We start from the raw sequence: 10,275 nt of genomic DNA, 5'->3' as shown, positions 1-10,275 counted from the left end.
GGATGTTCTGTACATCACAAACTGTATAATGCAATGCTCGGTAACACAGCACTGTGAGGTGCCATACTGAAAGCATCTTCCATCCATAGACAGACAGCGGAGTGGGTGAGCATTCTGAATGATGGCAGGCCCAGATTGCATGTAGAGGAAGAAAAACAGCTCACTGCTAGGAAGTGAGAGAAAGAAGACGAGAAGGCGAACGAGAAAATTAGAGAATTGTGTAGGTGTGAGGAGGGAGGTGAGAGCATGGCGGTGGTGTGGTGTTGTGTCGATGATCGGGTGGTTAGAGAGAGGCTGAGGCTAGGGTATGGGAGAAAAAAAAAAAGTGTGTTAGTAAGGGGGTGTTTTGCAGAGAGGGCTTCGGAGAAGGAAAGAGAGGATGCAGGGAAGGAAATGAAATGGAGGTTATAGGGGGCAAAAAGAGAAACAGCCTGTTTCCTCCCCGAAAGTCCATGGTACAATGTGGACTTAACATCCTTAAACCATCAACTGAACTCTAAAAATAACCCTGTATCTGCACAGTAAGAGGTGGGAGTGGGAGTAGAGGTGAGTGAGGTGTGGGTGAGTCGGGGCGGCTGGCGGTTGGAAATGGGAATCGGTGCATGAGACCGGGAGTGAAAAGTTGAGGAGAAACAAAGAAACACCACCCTGCCAGAGAGTGGTGATGAGAGATGGGCCAGAGATTGCGTGGCTGCTTGCGCATGAGTGTGAGACAGAGACAAAGATGGTGGAAGATAGAGAGGGAGTGAAAGTGGAGGAGACAGAATCTCAATCTAGACCCCAAAGAGACAGTTATCGCTGTGTATCGACGTGGCAGTGCAGGCTATGACTTGACCTGATGCAGATTTGTCTGCGTTGATGGACTCCATCCTCCCTACTTGCCTACTTGAAGCTGCATTTCTGTTTTGGCACAGCTTTCCTCTCCTTTAGCCCAGAGAGACTATGATTTAGTAAAGTAGAACATCAGAGAACCTTTTGGGCCAAAGTACACCCTGACTTTCCTTCCTTATAAATGCTTGCCCTCGTAAAGTTTGGATGTGTAGAGTGCAGACATCACCCGTCTTGTAGAAACCGTTCCCCAACTGTGACCACAATGCATTAGATGGTGAAAAATTCTGATGCTTTGCTGCCAGCTTGGACCCAACCACACAATCAAAAATTGATAAGATGGGTAAAGAGAACATGGGGTCTACCTACTGAGAAGGTAGCTATGATTGGTCCTAGGCCAACTGATGTCAAGCTCCTCACTCTGGCTTCATTTTTATGCAAAGATTTTCAAAACCCTCATCCAGCCTTGAAAAAAAACACCCCATGACCGCCTGTCTCCTCTGTGCCAGCTCGTTCAGTTGATTCACAGTGCCTGGACATACTAAGCAAGTAACCCATTTGAATCAGACTCGGAAAAACATGTGTGGCAGCAGGAAGTTCTCAGAGGTGCTTGCCAGATATTCATATTACGTTGGGATTTTCTGGGAAAACACCATGCCCTCTCTATTCCCAAAAACAAAATATTGCAACTGTGGGACATGAAAATTCCTCTATTACCCAAAAGGACATGAGGTGGCTGCCTGCTGTGATGTGTCTTTGCTAACTAACAGTGATACCCCATTTCCACCAACATGGAACGAGTTAATTAAATTGGTTCGGAACCTGAAAAGTTGGTTTCCAGCTGGAACCACAAAGTAGCAGGTTTGAAGTGTAAAACTGTGACCATATTAGTAATTTTGTCATACTCTACGGGCTGGACAGAGAGGACTGAGAAGGCAACAATGGAGAAGTCAAGTGAGAACTCATCAGAATAAAAGAGCGTGCAGTTGTCTAATTAATAGCTGGCCAATGCTAGTTTTTTTTGTTTAAACCAAATATCCGTAACACAAGAATAAAAGCTAGCAAGTAGTCAGTGTGATCTGCCACCACTTGAGTTTACTTTGGTTGTGCAATATCCTACATTGATGACACATAACTGGTGGAAGACTCCTAAAGGGAACTACTTTAAACCATTTCGAGCTACACCTGCTCCTCCTGCACTAATTCTGTTGGGCTCTGCCTGGTTCTCCACAATAGACCTTCAGGGTAGCTACTGGCAAGTCATACTAGAAGAGAAAGTCCATGGGAGACAAAAAAAAAACAGCAAATGGCAGTAGACTTTGTTTTTAACCCATCTTCTACATCAGTGCTGCATCAACTTGTTGTATCTCATGCTGTAAAACACATCTGCTGCACAGAGGTTCAGTAGCTGGTCATCCATCTGCAGATAAGAAACTAGAAACTAGAAATTCAAGACAGAAGCTCACATCACCAGAGGGCTTCAATCCTTGATCTTTATCTTTATTTTATATTTCAGGGTCTTCTGATGACCCAGAAATTTGGGTCAGCCCTCAGCTCTGCTCTGCTGCATAGAACAGAAACTGTGCCCACAATTAGCAGAAACAACAGTGTGACAAAATGTGTCAAGCATATTTTCCTATGTTTCTGGAGAACTTGCATGATTAAATTTATCTAATACATCAAAACAAAAACTTTCTCTTCACTGGGAAGGCCTGAGTCCCTTGGATCTGATATGGATTTCCCTGGAGTCTGTGATTGTCCTCTCCAGTACTTTCAAGGCCCAGACGCACCAAACCAGAGAACTAGCGGTGATAACGGCTCATTGCTGCGTTGCGTGACATTGCAGTGTCTCAGCCAAAAAAGGTGCCCATGAACACACCACAAAGATTACAGCCAGCGGTTAACCAGTATACGTTCTGTGCATGCATGAGAGGAAATATCTGTCCACACCAGCAGATAGCGGAAGTCTGTTATTCTCATTCAAAAAAGGAAACCGGAAAACCATCTTGACATTAGTTAGCCAGTTAGCACATCAACAACACAATCACAATACTGAAAGAATGTAGCGTATTTTCTGTGCGCCAGTGAACAGTGACACAAACCATCATGAAATATTTCTGCTTAATAGCTCAGTGGCTAAAGAAGAAGAGCCTTACCTTGACTTCACTTTAGCCCTTTGATTACTTTCCTTACTTCCATTTCTTGTCTCACACACTGAGCTGAACTGCAAATCAGAGAGATTTCATTCACCGATGGGCTCAGCTATTGCCAACAGCAAATCAACATGTTGAATCAGCCAACAAAAAGCTTACAGGGGTCAACGAGGGGCACACACCGCACCATCCAGGTCAGCAGACGCTGACGAACTGCCCAACTTTGACCGATGGCAACCGTCAGCTTGGTGTGGCAGGGCCTTCAGACCTCGACATGCTCTCATGGAACTTTTGATGTTAAGTTAATTCATATATTTGAGTTAATGCAGTAAAACACATGTACAATGTTTACACAGTTAACTATTTACATATTTACATGTTTAAATATTTTCAGCAGCAAGTTTAAAACAGTTACAATAACAGGCTGAATCTACCTTGTGGTTTTCCTCACAGTCACCTCAGTCTAATGCTGCGTTCCTTTTGTATTCGGATGTCAGAAGTGGGAATGACATCACCTCCGAGTTGACAACAGTTTTTGCATTCTAGTTGACAATGGTGGAAAAGTCAGAAAAAAACATGGACGCCGGCAAGAAAGCCTTTGTTGCCCTTGCACTTTCGGAATATAGACAGCTTCAAAACCATCGTGCACTCCAACTGATGAAAGCCGCAGATGAGGCTGACCTAATGTAAAACAAATAAGATAAAATTGCTATAAACAGTACTTTAGCAGAGTGGTTACTCACTATGTATGTGACCGGCAGCCATCTTGAATTTCCGAGTTGGAAATCCGAGCTCAGGGTGCGTTCGAGTTTAAACTTCCGACTGGGAACTGGGAATTTCCGACCTCCGAGTACAAAACGAACGCACCATAAGTCCTCCTAGCTTCTGATTGGTTACTTCAGTCACATGTGAGTTAAGAGCAAGGAAGTGTTGTTGTGAAGCTGATGAGGTGTAGAGAAAAGAAAAGAGCTGCTAAAGAAAGTCAGAAGTCTCCAGGTTGCTGTTTCTTCTTGTTACACAAACATGCTCGTGCAGAGGACACAATGTTTGTAGCATACTCATGAATTTTGTACATTTGTGCAAAATGCTGAGCTAAACTTCTTTGTTAAACTGGGAAAGTTAAACAGCTACCAGTGACATCTGACTACTGAGAAAGGATGCCAGTGAGCAAACAAGCACACACTGCTGGATTTATGGTGAGTAGAATCACACATTATATGGACCATGTTAGATGATCTAGGGGAGAGACATTTTTTTTGTAAATAGTAGGCTATATGATGGCATGACAAGACTTTAAAGATACAGGTTTCATTAAATAAAAAGTTACCAACAAGTTTGTACTAAATGCCAGTCATGCAATTTTGGAGGAAACGTTTACTTATATGTAAAAGTGTCTTAGAAACGTCTTGAGGTGTCGCTTTGTGAGAATAACTTTTCTAAACTGCTGGGAATACAGGTACTGCCCACTGTGCTGACAGCCCAAAGTTCTGAGGCCCTATTCGTGCAAGTCCCATTGAACTGAAAAACCACCAGAAAAACATGTTTGAGTTGTACACTTCTGTAAATCACAAATACTCTACATTTGTCAACAACACTGTGATAGATGTGTGGTAAGGTTTAGGTACAAAATCCACTTGGTCACGGTTAGGAAAAGATCATGTTTTGGCTTTAAACACCCACATTTGGTGGCACAGAAGTTGCTATAAAAACAGGGACGGGGCAGTGAAAAACATATGGTTTTGGTGGCTCTAACGCTGCTGCCAAACAGCCTGAAGGGTCGGCGAAAAGAGCTGGGATCAGGGGCTCAAATGCCACTCTAAGACTAAATGCAGGGTGTGTGTATGTTTTGGAGAAACGGGACTTCAGAGAAATGGCAGTTTGTTTTGGGGATAATGGGCTTTTAGACAAATGGTCTTTCAGTCCAGTGGAACATTTTTCAGACAAATGGGGCTTCAGAATTTTGGGCTGTCGGAACAATAGCATGGCACCATGTGCAGACGTGGGTCAGGTAAATACAGCTTGTAGCATTTGTTTCAGAATTGGAACTTGGACTTGGTAATATTTTCTTTAGATTTACTCAAAGTTAGTGCCACCCATCTGTCACCTTGGTGGGTTAAAAAATAAATCATAAGATATATTTTTAGACATTTAATGATCCAGGTCTGGCGGTAGGGAGGTAATGTTGAAATAGAAGTGTGTAAGGCAGGGAAGGAGACCAGACACTGGACACAATGCAGGCTCTGTTGAAAACCAGTCACTGACAAGCAGCTCCTTCTTCACTCTCATCACCCTGATAAGCCCTCCTCTGCTGCCTGAACCACACACCTCATCACCGGCTGGATGAACTGAACAAAGCCGACAGGTCTACTAGCGCGCTGATGTTGTTATCAGTGTGAACACAACGGGGGTGAAGTGGAGCTAATGATACCTCTTTCTCGCAACAAGTGACTGGGGAAATACTGAAATACTACAAGGTCCTCAAACAGGTCCTTAATTATTTCTCACATAAAGTGAACTCAGATTAAAGAGCTGTAATCATTGTGACTGTAAGAGGTGTATGCCGCCTAATGGATGAAAACTACTAAAATCATCTTCAGCTCTTTGTAGAAAATAGCCAGAGTATTACAGCAGATGCATTATATTTATTATGTCCTTTTATCTCCGTTCACTTTTCTCATTAATCATCACATTTAAATCTGATGACACTGCAGGAAAACCGGGCGAAGGCTAGCTTGAATGCCTGTTCCAAATTTTCTGAATATTGATGAGCTTGCCAGTTGACTGAGGTAAGTCGTTATAATTTTGTCCAGACCAAGTAGTTGTCACTCACGTCCCTAGTTGGCGCACTCAACTCAAAAATCTCGCCCCTCATCATGTTAGTTTTTTCTGCTGGTATCAACACTTTTCTCTGGCATGCTCCCTCTCTGTGTCCACCCCCCGTCTTTCTCTCTCCCCATCTGTCTCACTGATTGCTCTCCCTCGACTTGCCTCCCAGGCCTGCCTCTCCACCTCTCCGCTCTCACTCCAGCCTTCTCTCACTCCTCTAATGAGAGCGTGTGTTACACAGGCATTCAGAAAACCTCCTCTGCTAATTACATGACAAGCATCTCGTTCTGGAACTCTAATGAAGAGGAATAGCGAGCGGCAGACGTCACTGGAGTGGTGGTGGTGTGTGTGTGTGTGTGTGTGTGTGTGTGTGTGTGGACGTGGTGAGGAGGGGGTCAAGCTGGCCACTGGGTGGGGTGTTTGTGAGTATGTTTTGGGGGGAGTATTCTGGCGCCAGTCCAGCTGCTTATCAACCGGGGCATGTTGGACTCAGCATCTCGTTCTCTCCCTCCCTCTTCGTCCTGCTTTTTCCTTTCATCTTGCTACACTCATCTTTTTTTTTTACTCATAAAGGATCAGCGTAAGGGCGTTGTTTTGCCAAGCAACATTAGCTTTACACTTATTAAAGATTGTATGAAAAGGACACTTGTTCTCTCAGTCTTTGAAGTATGATGTAAAATTATGCAAATCCAGGATCTGTCACTGCTCGCTGTCCTGTGCGCTCTGCTGGCTTTTTGCACAAAATGCTAAATGTGTTCGTTTCAATGGCGGAATCAGTTGGTCGTGGGCATGCCATTAATTAAACACAACATTGACTGACAAAAAGCTACAGCATATGCACACACATAGCCTACAGATAAACCCACACACAGAGGAGATAGAAAAGAAAAGGAGAGGGAGAGCGACCTAGGCAGAAATCCAGCGACTCAGCATGTGGTTTGGAGGAACTCGTTCTGTCAAGAGGCACACTCGGAACAGAAGATCGCTGTCCCGTACCATCCCTTGTGAAACGCTTGAGAAACACAAACCATCTGGAGGCTATAGTGCACACTCTCGACCCATCAAATATTGAGGATGTTTGTCTGATTTACAGGGTCTATTTAGGACTGTTTGGACAACTTGGCTGAGGGATTGGTGCTTTAATTAAAGATAATATTAAAAGCTAATATTGCCCCTAAGACCTTTGCCTCACAGTCAACAGTGCAACAAAGTCACGGTTCTGTGGGAGAGGGTGAGAGTCCTAACCACATACACTTTTAAATGAATCTAGTCAGGCTTGACACAAAGGCCTCTCCATGTTCTTTATTTCACCGAGGTTACTGCCCCATATTCCCCCTCTTTCTCTCTGCCGATGCCAATAGCAACGCTGGCTTTTTCAGGCCCAAGCCCACCGCGGTGATGGCATATTGATACTGTCATAAAATATTACATCCTCACTTTATTCATTAGAACTGGGCTTTAATCTAAAAATACCATGGGCAGGGAATAAAACAAAGTTTTCAGCGGCACATAGATTAGGCCCGTGCTTCTCTCACTGAGCACCACAGCTCGGAAACACTGAGGCCCAAAATAGATGTTCTTCTCATAAAGGGCTCCTTCTTTGTAGTCAGCATACAGCAACAACATCTGCAGGGCAGTTTCTATGGGGGGAACAGATTCGGGCAGGCTATCAAAGAGAGAGGCGATCTCCTGTGAGAAGCGGTGGGCGGAGGACTTCCATTTTCTCTCTCTCTCTCCTTTCTTTTTTTACTCTCTCTTGCTCTTTCCCTCTTTCTCTTGCTTCCAAAAATCTGTAGCAATCAGGACGATGCTAATAAAAGACCATTAATATCACCTGTCAGCGCTATCTTTGGAAGATCCAAAATGAGAAAATGAGACAAAAGGATTCACAGTCTGGAGCTGCTCATCAAGGCGCAGGAAACCAGTGGAGGACAGACAGCAGTATGGTTTGGTGTGCTGATTTAAATAAAGCATTTGGCTGACAGAAATCCATCAAATGTTCCAAGATAAAGACAACATAAGGGCTACAGGACAGTCCCATTTATTATTACTGGTGTTTCATCTACGAAAAAAAAAAAAAAAATTGGTGGAATTACAGAACTAATGTCTCAAAGCATATTTGCTCCTTTTGGGTCGGACGTAAAACAAACTCAAGCATCAAATTATTTATCCTTTTTTTCAGTGTTTACTTTGAGATGTTCCTGTAATCTGAGATGGGGTTTGAATGCAGCAGTGTATGGTGGGATTGTCACTTCTGAACAGATGGCAAGGATAAGCAATATGACCCCTGCGTGACTCCAGATACTGTATCTTTCAAGGTAGAGAATGAACCTGTCATGAAAACGTTCTGTCACCTTTCAGAGTTTAGGTTTTATGGTCCAGATTTTAAACACTTTGTGGTTTTAGCTGAGGAATGTGACACTGTTAAATATGACAAAAATGAAGTACGGAGGATAATTTCATCAAGCATTGTTTTAAAGCTCCAGTGTGCAGGATTTAGAGGGATACACTGGTAGAAATGGGATATAATATAAAAAGTGTGTTTTCTTTTGCGTATATTAATATAAGAATTATCTTGTTTGAATTACCTTAGAATGAGCCGTTGAATGAGTTGTTCTTGGAGTCTACAGTAGCCCAGAATGGACAAATCAAACACTGGTTCTAGATCGGGCCATTTGCGTTTTCAAGTCGGCCACTGTAGTTATCTGTGACGAGACAAACAGAGTCAGAAAACCACTGGTTTTTAACACAAAACTGTTTGATTCACTGTTTTTACCTGTTTAAATCACTAGTTCCATTTGTTGTAGAGAGGAAGGGACCTCCGCGGATACTTCGGCTTCAGTGTTTTTACCTGCTTTAATCACCCGGGGTCTCATTTAAAACGAGACTAGAAAGAGGTGTACACAACTTCCCACATAAAAGTTGTGATCTATAAAAACAGATTTAATGGGAGAAGCTTTGACCCATGCTTACGAACATTTTGAAGGCGGGAACTTGGCAATGCAGATGGTGGGGTGGAAGCCTGAATGTATCAATTGTCGAATATTTTTGGTGCACGCCATTTTTGGCTTTTGTCTGTACATACATTTTCAGTATGGATCCTACGCATTGTTTTATAAATGAGACCCCTGGTCCATTTATTGTAGAAAGGAAGAGACCCTTGTGGATGATTTGGCTCCTTAAAAACCTCCTGAACAATAAACACTAAAGGAATTCTAACTGGAAGTTCAAGCTTGGCACATTGGAGAAGCTTCAGCTGCAGTCCCCACTGCTAGATATTTCTTTAAATATTCCAGATATACAGGTAGAAATGGAACCATATCTGTTTAATTCAGAGCTGATGTAAACTACGAGAACATTGTAAGACTTTAAGCGAGTTATGGTGAAGACCATAAACCCCCGCAGCCCTTTTTGACTGATGGCTTTTACTGGTGGCGATGGCAAGGCGTTCACTATCTGTTTAATGCAAAACATGAGCGCAGCCAGCACATAGATGGAGGCTCTGATCGGAAAAAGGTGGTACCATAATGGGGAGGTGAAAGGCAAGGGGCCAACGTGATGATAGTGGCTTCATGCGGAGCAGAAGTGTATCGAGGGCCTCGCCTTTGAACTGGTGAGCCAGCTAACTGAAACAGCATTGCCGGGGCACCGGCTGAAGATCTGGATCGCATTCATCCCCCCTGCTTTTATTCAATTTGGTCCCATCACAGGGGCGCGTCCTGTGCTTTTCTCTCCACATGGCAATAAGTCATACCCTCGCCTTTTGCCCTCGACGTGTTGCCCATCTGTGTCCCCTGGGGGCCCGGGGTGCTGAGGCCCACAGAGCGGCGAGGGATTCAGACGAGGTCTTGAGAAAATGCAGGCTGCCTGCCACTGAGCCCCTTATGGTTCTTCTTCACGCCTCTCACCTTGGACTTGACCCCCACACCCACCCCTCCTCAGCTCTTCACACACACACACACACACACACACACACACACACACACTCTTACACAACACACACACGCACACACACACCTCCTTACTCTGAGACTTTTAAGATTTACTGTTAAGAGCTGTGGCTGTCAGGAGGATTGAACCGTGCACTTTCTAATTCAAACAAATGCTGCACTGGGGTCACAGAATTATCATGGAGTCACAAGGTGTTTCAGATGACTCGCAAGTGTTGAGTGTTAAGCTGATAGAGAGAAGGAGAGACAGACTGCACTCTATGCTATTAGGTAGCAATGCAGCGGAAAGCTTGCGACCTTGCAGCATGGAAATAAATAAACAAATAAAGCGATAAATAAGCAAATAGATAACCCTTCACACTCTTACCTGGTTATCACCAACCCCTATCAGAGCAGGTGGATGTAGATCTTACGTCGTACCAGGGGGAACTTCTCATTTCGCAGAAGAGTGGTCAACGTTTTCTGTCATAGCTTTAATCAGTGTCCCACATGCACTGGCTGTTGGTTGGGCTTAGGAG

This window comes from Epinephelus lanceolatus, chromosome 4 (genome assembly GCF_041903045.1).
Source record: "Epinephelus lanceolatus isolate andai-2023 chromosome 4, ASM4190304v1, whole genome shotgun sequence".
Classification (NCBI taxonomy): Eukaryota; Metazoa; Chordata; class Actinopteri; order Perciformes; family Serranidae; genus Epinephelus; species Epinephelus lanceolatus.
This window is presented reverse-complemented; position numbering follows the sequence as displayed.